At 40.1% G+C, this 18,446-nt stretch overlaps 1 protein-coding gene across 7 annotated transcripts in view; it reads right to left on the bottom strand.

Moving 5' to 3' along the window:
• DAGLA (diacylglycerol lipase alpha) overlaps positions 1–18,446 on the bottom strand; it is a 101,229-nt gene that overhangs the window by 39,556 nt on the left and 43,227 nt on the right. For 5 of the 7 annotated variants that reach the window (XM_063117008.1, XM_063117009.1, XM_063117013.1 and 2 more), the window contains exon 2: positions 8,212–8,332. The exons of 1 other annotated variant lie outside the window; for it this stretch is intronic. The gene's annotated coding sequence lies outside the window, so the exon portion shown is untranslated. Of the gene's footprint in view, positions 1–8,211; positions 8,333–13,068; positions 13,129–18,446 lie in introns of those variants that run through there. One more of the 7 variants, XM_063117012.1, reaches the window with a different exon arrangement.

The raw sequence follows: 18,446 nt of genomic DNA, 5'->3' as shown, positions 1-18,446 counted from the left end.
TATTAGTAAAAAATATATGATATCCATGGTTTAAGACAGGATTAGAATAGACAATGGGAGTGCCTTATTTTGTCTAATCAGTGGATTGTTGCCCTAGCCTCTGTATCTGAAGCTTCCATGGATCTTAGGCTACATCTTATTCAGAAAAAAAATATGTTTCCGGTTTACTGGACTCCACAACATGTTTTTAATAAGGGCTGTCTAACTTGCACAATTGTTGGAGATGTAATGCACCTAATGCTTCTTTAATGCATATGTTTGGCAATGACCAGTAGTTACCTCCTTTTGGGAGGAGGTTATAATAAGGATAAACTTTGTACTGAAACCATCTTTAATATGGAACAATGGGCATGTCCTCCTAAACTACCTACCGGCTTCTTGAAAGTTAACAAATGGTCAGCGCAAATGGATTTTCAGAGCTCTTATGACAGCTAAAAGACTCATACTATCACATTGGATGGATAAATACTCACCTCCCATAATGCATTGGACTGAGGGCTTAACGCTATCTACATTTGAACGGGTGTTATATTGACGCCACTTGTGAGTGGATAAAGTATATGGATATTTGGTCTGCTTTTCTTGAAACTATGCATAACTCCCCCCGCCCCGAATGGTATACAATATTTGGGGCGGGGGATGATGATATTCCTATGTATGTAATGTTTCTTTGTTTTTCTTTATTTTTTGTTATGTTTTGTTAAATTCACAATAAAAAGGATTTTTTAAAAAAAGGACTGCACGAATACGTTCTGTTCACTTTTGGTTTCACTTTCTATTCCCCTCCCATATCCAGACTCCTCCTTCTTGTTCAGATCTACTCCATCTCCCCAAATTCTCTATTCATTGACCTTCTCTATCTTTGCACTTACAGAGAGGCAAGGCCGAGAGAGAAAGAGAGAACATGCACTTCTGTACTCTACCTGCAGTGCAGAATGGGACTGATCAAGTCGTCATCTCTCTCCAAAAACTGCTAATATATCCACAGAATCTAATTAGAAGCTGTATAATTAGTATTCATGATGATATCTTTGACCTAGGCCATTTTTTTAGAAATTGTTTTCAGGAAATTTAAAAATCTGATTTAAATTTTTAGAAATCTGTTTTAAAACAGAAAATCCAATTGAAATCTTAAAAATCCAATTATTTTGTTTTTGTTTTTAAAAAATCATTGATTTTTATTAGCCCTGGTATGCTCTATACGATCGTATCAAATATGCTGGAATATCTGAAGGGCCATGAGAATGACTTTGTGAAATACGGAGATCTTGTGAAGAAAACTGCTTTTAGGAATGAGTCTGAAACTCCAGAGTACACCATCACCTGGTCAACCAGTTTCTTCCAAGATGTGACCCAGTGCCTTTCTCAATGCCATCCTGATGAGCACGCCATCCAGCCTAAGCACATGCACAGTGTCACCAGGAGTGAATGGCCACTTCTCTGGTATATTTTTTGCCAAGGCAAACAGCAATTGGTCCACAATACTGGGATTCATGCTGGATTGAGAAATTCAAATGTTTTCCTTAAACATCCATATCATAAATTTGTGGTGTAGTAACACATTTCCAATAGAACAGAAATAGGAATACATTCAAAGCTGGAGGGCGTTCTACAGAAATGGTAGCAAGTAATAATTTGGCTGCAGGCATCTTGGGTCTGGATATTAAAACAACTACAGGGTTATAAACCATTCACCATCTCAGATTTCAGTGTCAGTCTAATCTAAGCGTCAGATATGAAAGATCCACAATCAAAACTTGGTGCTTTTATCCACCCAGAAATGGCAGTTATGCTAACTGACCTTACTATAAGGAGATACCATGACTGATTCATTGTCCTGAGCACAGCAGCTGTACAATGATGATATCCAGTTTCTTTACCCAGCTCTCTACTCACCCAGGTAACTTCAAAAACTCTTCCTCTAATTTGAGTGTCACATCAACAACAAAAAGTTGTGCATGCTTTTTCCCTCCCACTTAAGAAGAGATCTTACTATATCTTTGTGAAACACTAGAGCTGATATAATAAACTGCTCTGTGATTAGAGCTTGTATAGCAGTTCCATTCAGTTTCAGTGTCTAAAGGGCCTATTCTCAATGGTCTTGCAGCAAATGGCACCTGCGGTTTTCAGTCAGCCCCTGCTTGCTTCCAGGCACAGCTGCCACACAGGCATAGCTGATGGCACGTGCTGAAGTCAGCCCAGATGAACTTTTGGCACCCCACCCTGAATTTCACTGAAGAGTACATGGCCAGCTGTTTCCCCTGCTGCTTCCCCTTTTTCCAGAGACTTGGTAATAGCAACAGTGCATGCTGGGCCTATGCAAGTATTCTTTCTTATTAACAAATTCTGCCAACGCATTCCAAATGTTGCACTGAAATATACCCCCCACCCACCCACTCACCCATAATTCAGAGGTAAAACCAGGCTGCATGCAGGCTGAATGTGTGCTTGGAAAAACTGCTCCTAGATTATGGATGCCCTGTGCTACACTTCTAGGTTTGATATGAAGAAAGTGAGTTCATTATTTAAGGGGATAGCCCCGCCCCATTATGTTCTCTGTGATGTCCGAACAGATACTGAGATCATATCAGATCTGTTGGCTAGGAGAGTTTTTTGTGTGTTTCTTGAAAGCACCTTTAAGGGGCCTCTTACTTATGAGTAAATCTGCTAGCAGTGAGGACTCTAGCCTCCTGCATGAAACAGAGCAATTCTCAGCTAAGATAGGGGCAGGTATCTGCAAATGGCCCTATTTCAAGCAGGAGCCTGGAGCCTGTGATGCTCTGACCACCTTTGTCAAATTGGCTTCACCTGAGACACCCACAAGCTACCTGACAAGACTATCCATGCCACTAGCACCAAGGACCACTTCAATCCTCCCTGTGCTAATGACGTGTGTGAGGGTTTAGGCCTACTGCTGCCGCTCCTGTCTCGCCTTTATTCTTTAGGCTCCACAGCCCAGCAACCTAGCCCTCAGTTTCCCATTCCAATGCCACCAGTAATTGTTCTTTCCTCCGTCACTCCTCCACAGACCACACCAGTTGTTTTTAAATGTAATTTGAATTTATTAACGTAAGTAAGTGCATGTACAAACTTAATGGTTTACTCAGTTGAAATGTGTATGGTTACAAGGTTCTAAGCGTTATTGGCTTCTGTCACTTCCTTCATACAAGGTTCCACTATAGAATACTAAAATCATCCACTTCTCTCATATAATTATCCAATTTTCTCTACCCCACTTCTACCCTTCACTTCACAGAATCATACACTTCAATTCTCTACGTCTCTTCACAGAATCCTAACACACACACACACACACACACACACACACACACACACACACACTATATATAGCTATATTTCTCCAGCTCCTCCCCTTCTTACACAGCCAATCCAAGCATTCCCCCTCCACCATCCAATCAGCACACAGCCATTCAACCCCCCCTCTTACGAACCCAACCTGTGCATAGAAATTGTAAGTACATTGAGGCCTACTTATTTTCTGGAACTTTATGCATAATATAAACTATTACCTTTGCATAATTTACATTTAATACCTAATAGGTACCTGAACTTCACAGAGCCCTCCCAATTCAGCTTGCTGTTTTACATAGTAGATTGGGCTATTCAGTCATGGTTATTTCTGCTTCTGCTCTTAGCAGAAGCAAACTGCACACCCATAAAGAACAGCAGCAGAACAATCTGACAGGAGCAGGAACAAGGAGGGGTTGCTCTTCTGCCAGAAAAAAATATGTGTTGAGAAAAGGGGAAGAGATTAGAAGAAATAACTGAAAAAAACAGCAGAAATTTGTTGAAGTCAGCTGAACAAACTAGAAGGAGAAAAGTTATTATTTTTTGAAGTTATATCATTTAACTATAATCCTTTGAAACACTTATCTAAAACTCTACAAATGTAGATAATTTCCCCTACTTGTAAACGGTACTGGTGTTAGGCACCTAAAAGATCCAGGGCACAGTTCCATAAGACAAAAAAATTTGCAAATATTTGCATATGCTAATTTACATATGCAAATATTTGTACATAATGAGAAATAATGACTATAATTTAAAATTTATAGAAGACAAACTAATTAACTTCTCACTTGTTTTCTGGACTGAACTGTGCAATGTCCCAAATAGTTCTTGCCCTCCCTTACCCTCCCTGTACCCACTTTCCTTGGTAATTCAGGCCAATCCAGATGGGGAGGATGTAGTGCCTAGGACGAGCATATAACTGCAAGGCACCTTAAACATGTACCGATTAATTGCAAACTGAACATAGCACAATGACATGGGAGAGTGTGGGATCTATTGTTAACTATAAGAACCCTTGCTCTTAAGCTGCAAACTTCTACAATTACTAAGGAGTAACCCCGATTAGTGAGATTTACTTCTGAGTAAATCTACATTTGCTTCCCCCTCCCCTTCAGTAACAAGCACAACAGCACTGAATGCACCTCGGGACAGGAGGAAATCGCTTTGCTGATCTTGGCCCCTGGACCAGTAAGGAGGCAGACAGAGCCAAAGGTGGCTCCTCATTTTATTTCACATACAGTACTCTATGTGCGTTTAGTTTGTAGGATTGTATCGAACACATTTTTTTAACAGTTCCTGGTTCTAACATCTTGAAATCCTAAAACATATAGCAAATATTGGAATATTAAGTTTCCAGCAATCTCATCATCATCAGTACAAAAATGCATAGTTGGATATTTATTTATTTATTTTATTACATTTATATACCACCCATAGCTGAAGCTCTCTGGGCAGTTTACAAAGATTATCTTTTTTAGGACCAACAAAAATTCCTAATAAAGGTATTGCCCAACTATGAATTTTGGATTTTTATTTCTCATGGATCAGTATGGCTACCTTTGTTTTCGTTGTTTGTTTTATGCATCATAAAAGTTAACAATCCTCAGGTTTCTCTTTAGAACCAGATACTGAAACAATCTTCAGGGTGGATAAAACAGGTTGTAGCTCTGAGCACATTTACTAAGGATTAAGCCTCCAATCCTATATAAACTTACCTGGGAGCAATTCCCATTGAAATCAGTACAACCTACTTCTGAGTAAACATGCTTAGGATTGCACAGCAAGCTTGAGGTAATCCTGAACATGTTTCTCCATCCATAGATCTCTCTGTACCCCCGCCCCAAATCGTTTTCCCACCCCACATAATTTCATGTACCATCTCAGTTACTTTTTCCGCCCCACAGGTCTCTATGTCCAGGGCTGGCCCCAAGACATTATACTGCCTGAGGCAGAGCAGCAAATGTCCCCCACCCCTGTCAAGGTGCATAGTAGTACTCAAAGCCAGTCAAGTTGCTTTGGCCCCGAGGCTACAAGTACTTCTCCCCTTCCCTGGCAAGGAAAATATAATAATAACAACAACAACAACAACAACAACAACAACATTAAATAATGAATAATTTGCTTTTTCATGATGTCCCAAATCAGCTGTCTGTGGCAGCTGCCTCAGGCTCGTGTGTGTGTGTGTCTGTGTGTCTGTGTGTGTGTGTTTGAAGGACCCTGTCTCCAAAGACACCTTTATTTGTAAAATGGGATGTATGGATAGGGGAGATGAGAGAATTTGATTTCAGAGAAAAATCTCAGGAAGAAAGATTCAATGGAAGCAAAAGGAGGACAGACAACAGGAGGGGAAGCACATGTGGGCAAAAAGCCAGCTAGATCCAGGGGATCAGATTCAATGGAGATCATCAGGGCTCCTGGGTCTATATTTCAGCAAGTGCCATTTTTCTCCAGTTACATGAAACTTCTTTCAACATATTTCAAACTAACTTTCTGTAAGTGGACTCCTATCCATGAAAGCTTATTGTGCCACAGTAAATCTGTGAGTCTTTAAAGTGCCACAAGGCATTGTGGCTTTTGAATCCAAAAGAGCAAGAAGCGCCTCTCCTCTAGCTTAACAAACCCCTGATGCCAAAGAGGACAAGATGCACTTTCAGGCATACATTCTCTAAGTACCACTACCCCACAATTAGGGATGTCAGGGGAATCTGTCTGGGGAGGTGAAGCTCACCAAACTATAATAGCCTTGCCCTCCCCGCGGCTGGACTTCGGCTCACTTTCCCATGAGCTCGCTGAAATGAACTGATTTGAGTTGGGCCAGTTCACAGAGTTCCGTTTTTTAAATGTGTGTAAAAAAGAATGTGTAAAAAGGAATTATGCAAATTGCATCTATTATTTACACAGATTTATGCATTTTTTCTGTAATTTGTGGCAAAATGTGTGTATTTTGCATAATTTGAGGCTGCAATTTGTACAAATTGCTCTTTAAACAATTTTTAAAAAAACTGAAAAAGTTCAGAGATTTTGGGAAGAAACCTGCAGCTCAGCTTACAAATGCAAGCTGAGTAAAGGGCACCGCAGAAATCCAGTGAAGTAAAAAAGTGCTGGGTTTCCCGGCAACTTGCATCCCCATGACCTCTATATCCACACACATACTCTGCATTGTATCTTTTAAACTGAAAAGGCAATGTCCCTTAGTAATTCAAAGAGGGTGACCCATAAACTGGGTGACTATCCAAATTTCTAGCATGGATGCAGTCGATCTGTGTTGCATTATTAGAGTGAACATTCAAATGCACTGCCCCATTCACCTCAAGATGCAGTTAAGATATATATGCATTCCACTGAAAGAAATGCACTGCTGATAAGAGAACATCTACATGGCTATGGGCATTTGGATATACAGTGCTGATCCACGATTGATGTGTGTGGGAAATGTTACTTCAAAGAGTGGTTCTAGTTGGGATTGGGCTAGGAAGCAAGCATAAAGAGATTGGAGAGGGAAGGAAAATGGAGAAGGGGAAATCTTTCTCTTTGCTCTGTCTCTCTTCTGTCCCCTTTGAGAAAATGTTTCATGAGTCCTCCTACTGTTATGATCTGAACTGCGAAGGACAGATTTGTATTCAGACAGTGGCTGATAACAATTGCTAATAAAATAAAATATCTGTTAATGCTCTCATCATAATAATAGGCATAGTTTTAAAGTTTGTGCTTTATTTTAGTTTTGTCTGGGGTGGCTCACACAATTTTTCTTTGGCTTACTATGAGGAAGTTTAAGAATCACTCAGCTGACTGTTGATATTATGAGGAATCTGCTGGGTTTCTCTAGTCAACATTCCTGATGACATGCCTTATTCTCTCTTTACACAGTGTTACCCTTTCCCACCAAGGAATATGACAAGCATTACTAGCCTTTCTGCCTTCCAGTTTTACTGAGGATTAGTGTGTTCGATTTTCAGCACCCCTTGCATAGCTTTGTAAACACATAAGATATTATGTACCTTTTGCTGAATCCGACCAGAAACAAGTAGTTCGAATCTATCACCTGTTTTGCATTTTGCCATTGTGCACCATTTCAAGCAGTCATACCTCACAGCAAATAAGAATGAAGAGTGATTCATGTTTAAGAGCAACAAGTAGCCTTGAGAAAGAATATCCTTTTCACCTTAGCAAATACATTATTCTCTATATAACTAACATATGAACCTGCCTCTGGCCCAATTTACTAAACATAATGCGAAAATGAAAAGGACAGTTCCATTTGAAACTGACAATGAAGAAGCATCTTGTTTTCCTGGTACACAGGGAGCACAAGAGCTAAGTGAAAAAGACGTTCTAACCTAAAAGCTAGAAGAAGGGACAGATTGTTCATATGAGGAGTCCAAGTATTCAGGAGTCTATAGACGCATTCAAAATTCAGATGGCCATTATGGATCCAGTAAGAAAGCAAGAAGGCAGCACACATACAGTATGGTATCCTTTTACTGTGGATTAATTAATCTGAAATAAATATCACCACAGATTTTGTATTCACAATCAGTAATACAGGTCAAAATCCCAGTTCACCCATATGCATTCATTAGAAAGGTTGAAAAGGAACGTTTGCTACATTTTAACTATGCTTTGTGTACATTAGTGTAATTTAATTCTATTAAAGGCTAACTAATCTAAGTAATTATGAGTACATGTCCTGACAACTTAAAATAATGAAGGGTTACTACAGGTTTGGAAAAGACTTTGCACTTGGATTAGAGTATTTCACCTATGTCGGAAGTCATGGAAAGACTTTTACTTGCACAGGGGGAAAATCCATGCATTCAAAGAAGTGTGCTGCCTGTCTCAGAAATGAGTCTCCCAGGGTGAAATAGAAAAGGGACAGAGATGGGAATAAGATATGCTTACATAGCATGTAGTCCAGTAGAGGCACATTCTTCTGTGCCAAAAAGCTTCCTTGGGAAAGTCTGTGTCCATGGATGTAGGCTTCATGAATGAAGGAGGAATCAGCATACTGTCTCTGTAGCCACTGAAAGACCCAGGAAAGAACAGCCTGGTGACTGTCTGCCAACAAAGCCATTCGTCATCATCATCATCATCATCACCACAGCAACTCCCTCCCTCCAGGACACAACCCTCATTTATTCAACTGGGGCTGCTCCAAGCAAATGAAGTAGGGATTATGACTCTCCCATCCCTTTCCATATCTTCACCATACTTTAGAAGGAAGTGACCTCATTCCCTGCTGTCAGGAAACTGTTCATGAACTGTGAGAAGAAGGACTGAGAAGAAGGGCATGCATTGCTGTTACACAAGGAAAGAAATACTGCCAGCTGGAGAGAGCTCTCAGAAAGTAAGTGCACCAGCGCAGAGACCATCTCACCTCTTCCACTGGAAAATCAGAGCAACTGAGTGCAATGCAGCTATGATTTCAGAACACACTAGAGCTTTCCTAAATATCAGAAATTCTCATACCCTGCAACGAAATGAGAACTCCTTGTTCTATGCATAGATTGCAACAGAGAGAGAATTCCTGCAGCAGAAGACTAGAAAGGCTCTGGAACGCTGGCCACTTCTTTGGTATTCTAGAAACAAAGGGGATGTATAAAAGGGGCCATCTTCTTAGTTAAAGAGTAAAAGAATTGTTCAAAAGGAAAAATCTCTCCCTTGCTTTTTTAGCCACTGAGGGCCCAATTTGGATCTAGATCACAGCACAGAGGGAAAGGGTTAAACTCCTCCTCCCACACCACAGTTCCAATTACATTAGCCTTCCCACATGACTGCTTTATGTTAAGGGGGGAAATGTTGCATCTCCCAATTGCATTTTTAAATAGCATGCTTAATGTTAACATGTAGTTTAGGCTGAATTCTCAGTGACACACTTTCAGGGATAAGTCAGGAAGGGTGGAGGGAGCAGTAGTGTATAATATATACTTCTGGAGTAAATTTAATGTAAAGAGCAAGCATAAGGCCTGCTCAACTAGCATAAGACTTTAGATACATCTAGAAGATTTAGTTAAATCCAGCATCTTACTAGATCTGGCATTAGCTGCAGAAGCACACAGATAAATGCAAAAGCTGAACACAGCAAGGAGATATGGAAATTGGCTTACAATATCCCATTAGTTAGGAGACACACCACATACAGCTCTAGGTTTGACATGCTAGCCTTGAGATACCCACTCCTAATGATGTAGGGAAGGTAATGAGCTACACTATTAGTTTAAATAAGCTAACAAGCACAACACCTGCACCCATACAAGCTTTGACTTACCTGCCTATAGCCCAGAGGTGGACAACACAGGGCGTGCAGCCCCACTGCTGCCACGTTACAGCCCCCACCCCCACCCCAAAATATATATTTTTTTCCTGGAGGAAAAAATGTGTCCATAGCAGCCAAACAGCCAATTTTAGCTTGTTTATAGCTCTGTAGCCACTATGGAGCACTAACAGGGTTCAATTTAGCTTGGAACAAAGCTAAAGTATCCCACTTTCGCACTCTGTAGTGCTGTGGAATGGTTTGCCACTGAATGTCAGTGACAAATCGGTGATTTCAAACTTTCCCCCCCAGGCAACCAGCAGTGCCCCACAGATTGCAGCCTACACTGGGGGCCTGGGGGGCAAAAAACATTCCCAGACATCCAGAAGTTGCCCAGCCCTACCATAACCCTGCAATTTAAATTTTCTGATGAACTGGGAGACACAGGCACAGAATACCAACTGCATGAAGTCTTGAAATGGTCTCTTCCCAATTTTTCATAGTGGTTTCCAAATGTCCTAGATTCACATAACTCAGTGGTCGAGTATATATTTTCCATAGAGATGGTAATTCAAGTTCAATTCCTGGTACCTCCAATTAAGATGAAAACAGACACTGCTGCCAGTCAAAGAAAACGATATTGGAATAGATGGACCAATGATCGCTCAGAATAAGGTAGTTTCTGAAATTTAGTTAAAGTTGAAACCCTGAAAGTATTACACTTTATTTATACCTTGTCCACAGTATTTGGGATAGGATATATAAATATCTCAATGAATAAGTCATAAGTAGCAGAAGAAGATACACTACTACTACTTTACCTCTTTTTTTGTTAACATACTCTATTTTCAATGACGGATCCAAAATGACAACAAAATAGCAAACATAGGGCTCATCTACACCAAGCAGATATTCCACTATGAAAGTGGTATATAAAAGGCAGGAGCCACACTACTGCTTTATAGTGGTATTGATATGCACTGACAACTGTTGGGGCCCATTGACACATATCATATACTGCTTTCATACCATTTTCATAGTGTTATATCCTGCTTGGTGTAGATGTGTCATGGGCCCCAACAGTTGTCAGTGCACTTCAGTACCACTAGAAAGCAGTAGTGTAGATCCTGCAGTGCACTTCAATATCGCTATAAAGCAGTAGTGTGCTCCTGCCTTTTATATATTGCTTTCATACTGCTTTCACAGTGGAATATCCTGCTTGGTGTATATGAGCCCATAGTCTCACGAAGAAAATGACTGCATAGGAATTACAAAATAGTTAAACAAAAAAAATGAGTTGTTTTCAGATTCAGAATGCAGCGGTGAGTTTTGGGTTCATATTTTTGTTCCTCTTTGTCCTTCCTTTGCATGTGAAGGGAGATTTAAAGCTTCTGTTTGAGATGTGGAACCAAAATGGAAAACGGGTTGGTTCCAAAACATGCAAAGGAGGAAAGAAGTGAAGGAGGAAGCCTGTTAAGCCCAAGCCATGTATGTATGAATGTGGCTATTTACTTTCATGCAAAACTTCCAAGATACAGATCAGGGACAAATCAGACACAGTACACAAATGATGGATTGTAGACAGCACGAGATCCTGAAACTATTTGCAGTGGGCAGATATGGATAAAAGCATACTTCATCATGCATATCCCTAGCTGGCTGAGGAACCATGCTGCTAGGGCTGTGTGGATTACAGTGTGACCGTCTTGATCAAATATTCAGGAGAGAGCATGGAGTGGGAAGGAGTTGGATTTAACTGCCCCTTCAAAACAGTAGATTAACGGTATCAGTGATAATCTGACCTATGCTACACACATGCAACCCCTGCTGCTGCAAACATGTGTAGCTGGATGAGGGCCATTGAACAGAAATGAGACTTAATCACAACCACTTGTATTTTTGAGGAATTTCTGTACTCGTCCACAAAACAAATCACAGAATGTAACCCAAAGTGTCCAAATCACTGCTCCACTGCAACGCCAACAATTATACAAGGCTCCAGAGTGACAGTATGTTAGGGACATCTGCGGTTTTAAGTGATCTGCTCTCCTGATGCATTTTCCATTTCTATGCACAGATTCGAAATTAGGTTGTGTCATTTTAAGGCATCACAACTGACAGCTCTGTTAAACCTGTGGTGCCTGGACCATCTCTAACTGTAGGAATGGCCAGCATATTATTTTGATGGGAAAGCACGAATGAGAATGCTGTATAGGGAGTGCCAAGTAATTCTCATCAGACCAGTCCTTACAATAAAGTCAACCTATAACAATCTACTTAATCATTACCTAAAGGTCCAGTTATATACTACGGAATGTATGTTTTTTCTGGCCAGCTTCTCAGTAATACAGAAAACAACTACACTTTCCAAAAAAACGATTTCAACTGTCCTTTACAAGTTTCTGGCAAAACTGCCCTGCAAGTTTTAAAATATTTCCATATATTTCACTTTATATTGTATGCCATCCCGCCACTGTAAATAGAGCCAAACTAGACATGATGAAGTCTCATTCAGATTCTGCCTCATTCACATATAAAGTAGCTGTGTGTGAAATCTTACTTAACCCTCCCCACTCCCCAGCTTCCTACCTCTCTGAAGGACATCAACTTCAGCCACTTTTCTCCAGTTGTGGAAGCGAGCTAGCAACAGAGAAAAGTGTATGGTACAATGCTGGAGGGGGAAGGATTTAGCACCCTTCTCCCAAATGCTCCTTTATTTTGATGATTTTGTTTGTTTGTTTGTTTGTTTGTTTGTTTAGAATAGTTTTATACAGTTTTGTAATTATAATTACTTAAAACCTAAAGGAGGGGAATGGGTGTTGGGGAAGGACAGTGGAAGGTAGTAGTAAGAATGTACAAATTTTGTGAAATCTGTGCCATCTGCATTTCATGGAATGTCAGGTATTTTCATTCATCATCCATTCATTGACAAAATCGGATTTTCCCCAATTGCTCAATTTGCACAAATTTGCATTTGAAAAAATGTGCCCCCCCCCCCCGTCCCCATGCACACTTTCATGCTTTAACCTAGGGAGGAAATGCACATTTTCAGTCATTTTTTTATTTTATGTATTTTACGACTAAATTTGTGTAAAATTCCAGAAAGTTAAAAAACTGATCTGCAACTCCACAGAATCTGTGCGACTTGGGGAAAAGCTGGTCACTTTATTTATTTATTTTTAGTAATTTTATCCTGCTCCTCAGCCAAAAAAGCTCCCGGAGCAGGTTACAAATAATCAATAAGAGAAGACAGTCCCTGATCACAGTGGGCTTATGATCTAAAAGACACGACACACAACGAAAAACGAACAGAGAAAGAAGAGGGAATTCCAGAAGGCTACTGAATCTCATTTTGCCAAAAGGGATGTCTATGTACCCATTGTCCTCCACCTTACAAGCAGCCCAGATAAGACACTCTCACTGCTAAACCCTCCAATCTATATTAGCCTGACTACAGTCACTTGGAAAACTCTCCCCTGTAATCACACCAGATGGCATGCACTTACCATACCCAGCTCAAGCGGAAATCAGTAATCAGAATATGTATAAAACATCATCAATCTTCACACTGCTATTTTAAAGCCTATGAATAGGGCTCTTTCTGTCTTGGAACGTGCATCTTCACAATCTGGAGGTTGTTCTTCTTTGGAGGATGTGATTTCATCTTTAGGAAATGTCTTCAGCTTTTGGGGGAGGGGCATTCTAGTCTATGTCTGCTCAAAAAAAGGAGCTTCTCTTTCTGCATCTTAGACATCATCTCACAGCATATACTCTGAAGAGATGGTACAATGAAACGAGGTGGTATGGTGCAGTCCCAAATCACTCCCTTGCTTTGCTTACCTGTGGCCATTAGATATACTTTCAGGAGGAACCATAGTAGAGGTGGAAAACTAAACATCTGGAGAAGCATTTCTGGATGCAACTGGAACATGCAACTCTGTATCACAAATTACCAGCCCACTCTATATCATGGGTGTTGAAACATACATACTAGCTTATGGATTGCTGCTGGAGTTGCTCCAGATGGCTGCATACTTTGCAGGGAATACATATTTCTAAACTGTCCATGTGTAGATTATTCTGCAGACTTGAAGGGTGGGGAAATGAAGAAAGGGTAGGAGAGGGATTTTACCAATATACGCTCTGTCCCTGTAAAATAGCAGTAGGTAGGAATGTGTGAATCAGCAAAATTTGAACGTAATCAAGTTCTCAAATTCCATGTTGTAGTTCGTTATGACTCGGAGTCTATATGAGATTGTGTGAGCTTTGTTTGTTTTTTGCATGAAAATCCATGTGTATTTTTCCAAATATATGCATCAATTATGCACATCTTTGAAATGTATGCATTCTTCTCCCATTGATTAATGCATATTTGTGTGCATTTTTCAATGGTATGCATTATTTTCATGCTCATTTTTCAAATGAACGCAAATCTTTTGATCCGTGAACCATATCGGAAGCTCGGAAATTTACAGACTTCAACTGCAGGTTACACCCAAGTCTGTGTTCAGTCGAGAAGGTGTGATCTAGATAAAATCCTGATCAAAAACAAACCGAAACTAGTTTCTCATACATCCCTTAATAGTGGGAGGGAATGATAACCTTCTGCCTTATTATCATCCCCCAAAGAACATGACATGCTGGGCCTGAGGACAGCAAGATAATAAAGCTAGAGAGTAGGAGGGTAGATTGCAAACATATCCTGAGAGATCTTGGGCTGCAGCACTAGACTCCCTACTCTCTTGACTGCCCAAATTTCCCCCTCCCCTGTGGTTGCTTCAAAGGCAAAGGGAGGCTGAGCCCTCTTTTCACCTTCAAACAAACCATGGAAAGAGAAAGTTGGGCTCAAAGACTGCAGGCTCCTCTGGCACAGTTGTTTCTGAACCCAGTTGTTTCTGAACCCAGTGCCCTCCTCCCAATACTTGCCTCAGGAGAGAAAGGAAGTTTTAACCTTTCCTTTATCTCAAAATGGACTATGGCGGGCCTTAGTGGCTCAGACAAAAGCTTTCTCAGAGCTTTTTCCCAACAATCTACTCATAGTGAGTAAAAAGAATAAGAAACACCCTCTGGTCCCTTTTCTTCCTGTTGCAATTCTTTGTAGGCCCTTCTTGCATGGATTAGAAAAGGAATATATGGAAATTCAAATTGAAGACAAAGAGCTTTAGTTCTCTTCCTCTTTATGTTCCTCACTGCCTTCAGTACTGATTGAAATCTTAAATAATAAATACAGACTGAAAAATGTCACTCACTGAAGCATAGTTCTGATGTTATTGGTATTTCACTGTCATCTTACAATTTTGTATTCACTGATGATGGCCTAAACAGGAGCTTTGGCTGCGGGAAGGCGGATATCTACAAATTCCTGTGAAAACAAGGAAGCCTTCCCTGTCACCAAAGGACCATTTTATCTCATTCCTGTCAAGTTCATATTCACCTGAAAATATACCAGATGGCACTAAGCAACAGGCATTTTAAAAGCTACTTATGTGAGAGAACATCTCCAAACTTATACACCCACCAATAATGTCTTGACTAGCCTCTGGAAATTATACAAGATGTACTATCAATATCCTCAGCATATTTTTCAGAAATAAAACAGATAAACATTCCCAGAAAGTGCACTTAACAGATCTGTTTGCCAATAGTGTTGCCTGCATTTCAGTTGTGCTTATGAGAAAACTTTAAAAAACAACAACTGGAAAACAATGATCACATGCCCTGCTTTTCTACCTCTTCTCAGTGAACATAAAAAGAATGCAGCAAAAATTCAGTGAGGGAGGAACTCCTAATATCAGCAGCCAGACCACTGGCAACAAGTCTCATAGAGCTAGTCAGAACATGTTAACTCTCAATGCCATCTGAGAAAGGAAAAATAAACACAAGAAGATTAGTAATGCTTAAACTTAGTTCAAATCCAAGAAAGAAATGTTTTGAGGAATATGGCAATTATGTCTGGAGAACAATGATGTGTAGGATTTTAATTTCAATAGGAGTAGAGCTGAGTTAACAAACTGGCATTATAAAACTAACAATAATCAAATTTATTTGAATGATCTGGAGTTAGCAGTGAGCTGGCCAAGTTTGCAAATGATGACAAAATATTTAAGGTGGCTAAAACAAAACGGTTCTCTCTAAACTAGGGGATGTGCATTAAAGTGGCAAAACTGGTTCAATGTAAGAAAATGTAAGGTGATGCATTCACATATATACTGATAGCATCTGTGTTGGTGGTGGCTGACCAGAAAATAGATCTGACCAAAAAATAGACCCAACATGCAGTTGCTATGGAAAAAGTGAATTCTATGATGGAGATTATTGGGAAAGAAATAAAAAATACATTTGTCGATATCATAATACCCTTATACAAATTTATTATGTGACCACACTTTTGATACTTTTTGAGGTGACGCTGCACCTCAAAAAGAATATTGTAGAATTGGAAATGGTGCAGAAAAGAGCAACCAAAATGATCAAAGGGCTGGAGCAACTCTTTTGTGAGGAAAGATTACAACATTTGGAGTTTGTTAGCTTAGAAGAAAGGTAAGGTGGTACATGATAGAGGTGTACAAAATCATCATGAATGGCATGAAGAAACTGTAAAGAAAGTGTGGAAAAATCATACTAGGACCTGGGATCATCCAATGAAACCAAACGATCGGAGATTCAGGACAGACAAAAGGAAGTATTCATTTACATAGCACAGAATTCAGTACCACAAAAGGTAGGAATGGTCACCAAATTGGATGGTTTTAAAAGAGCGTTGGAGAGCAATCTTATGGCCCCTAGATAGAGTTTGGGGGACCACAGGGTATTTTGGATTCCTGGATCAGAAGTCGCAGACACCACTCCAACTTCAGACCCAGAAGTCAAAAAATAGCAGGATCACGATTAGATATCGTATATTTTTTAAAAAAACCACAAACGCTATACTGCCAATAGCTAAAGTGAGCAACTATGCACTAGCAGATGGGTGAAACAGCAGGACCAGGCTAGATATAGTATAAAAAAAACCCCACCCCCATAAAGCCAATAGACCAATGGGCGAAATAGCAGGACCATGAGGTAGTGCAAAAGCTCTATGTAAATATAGCATCACAAAAAAGTAAAAGAAACCTCTAAGCTGCCAATAGCTTAATTGCTAAAGTGCACAACTGCACATTAGCGAATGGGCAAAATAACAATTGGGCGAAATCACAGGACTGGGCGAAGCCGTGTATGAAGTGTTGATCTAATCCTGCAAACACCTCAAGGCACTTGACATGTTCACTTTTTTGTGAGTATTTGTGTGGGGTTTGGTTGCTGGATCAGGTGCCTCCTGGCTGGGGCAGATAACACATCAGGACTAGTAGCCATTGATAGCCTTTGCCTCCAGGAATTTATCCAACCCCCTTTTAAAGCCATCCAAATTGGTGGCCATGGCTTTATCTTGTGGTAGTGAGTTCCATAATTTAACTATGCACTGTGTGAAGAAGTACTTCCTTTTATTTGTCCTGGATCTCCCACCAATCAGCTTCCTTTTATTTGTCTTGGATCTTCTGCCAATCACCAATCATGGGCTAATATGATGTCTGAACACAGCCTGTGTGTTTCCTATTCATCATGCAGCCAAATTCTGTGCCAATTTACTCAGGCACCCAGAATTCGATGGGACTAAATCAAGTAAGGCACTTGATTTGAATATATGAATATAGCCAACATAATTATTAAATTACTCAAATTATTATGGAAACACTGTTGCATTTATTTATTCACTTATTTATTACATTTTTATACCGCCCAATAGCCGAAGCTCTCTGGGCGGTTCACAAAAAATCCTTTTCATGTTTAATTCCTACTGAAGCAAGCTTCCATTTCTAAGTACATATCGCCATAATGAAGTACACTATCTATAATGAAGAGCTGTAAATGATCTCAAGCTCATTTAGTGAATAACTTACAAGGCCATTTATTCAATCCTCTACACTACAGGATGCAACTAAACTATGGGGAAATTGGCAGCCCACAGATGGACTTTGCCTCTACAAGGGATGCCAGCAGTTTTCCCTGTGGTCCTCAGGAAAGTCTAGCTGCCATTCTCCATCCTGCAGAGGAGTAGTGGGGTAATGGGCAATGGAAGGTACAGTATAAGGAATTTGGGATATAAAGTGAGAGTTCACCCTGAAGTCATCAGAGTTCAATGGAGGACTCTGGGGCACACTCAAATTTTGTGTCAAGCAGCCAGCTATGTTTGTATAGTACTTCATTCCTTGTACATTACTTTTAGCCAATGCTGCCCTTTGAAAAAAGTAAGAGTATATATTCTCATTTCATCTGGGGAGCAGTAAAGGCTAAACCCAAAGCAAGACATGAGTTACACACATGCTGCCCCAACCTAGATGGATGTTCAGTTCAAATGTGTGCCCAAAAAGTTCTTTATAGCAATCCAGAGTACTCTATGATATGCCTTCTCTTCACATGCCCAGCCCATTATGGCCTTCATACTTTCCTGATTACCTTGCTGTCTCCTGTTTAGTGGCCAGTCACTGGGGTAGAAAGGTGACTTGGGGATCTAAACCATCTCTTACTCAGTATGATCTTAAATGACTTCAAAGAGTAAACCCATGCCAACACATTCCATTGCCCAATTACAATTATTTGTGCAACTAATAGTTACCTTCCTTGGCAACTTAAATCCATTCTTTTCTGGGTCTAGTCTTTTAGCCAAGCTTCAGTCCTTGCAGCCACTATCATCGCCAGGAATTTAAATTTATTTTCAATATTTTGTGAGGTGTCCTATCAGCACATCCTAAATTCCAGGGAACATTGCTTTTTAAAGACAAGCTTCTTTCAGCCCATTACTAATCTAGGCTGCTGAATACCAGCAGCACAGGAGATACTGTTTCAC

The sequence above is a fragment of the Elgaria multicarinata genome, chromosome 2 (assembly GCF_023053635.1).
Source record: "Elgaria multicarinata webbii isolate HBS135686 ecotype San Diego chromosome 2, rElgMul1.1.pri, whole genome shotgun sequence".
Lineage (NCBI taxonomy): Eukaryota > Metazoa > Chordata > Lepidosauria > Squamata > Anguidae > Elgaria > Elgaria multicarinata.
Note: the sequence above shows the minus strand (reverse complement) of the source record. Positions and strands in the feature narration are given on the sequence as shown.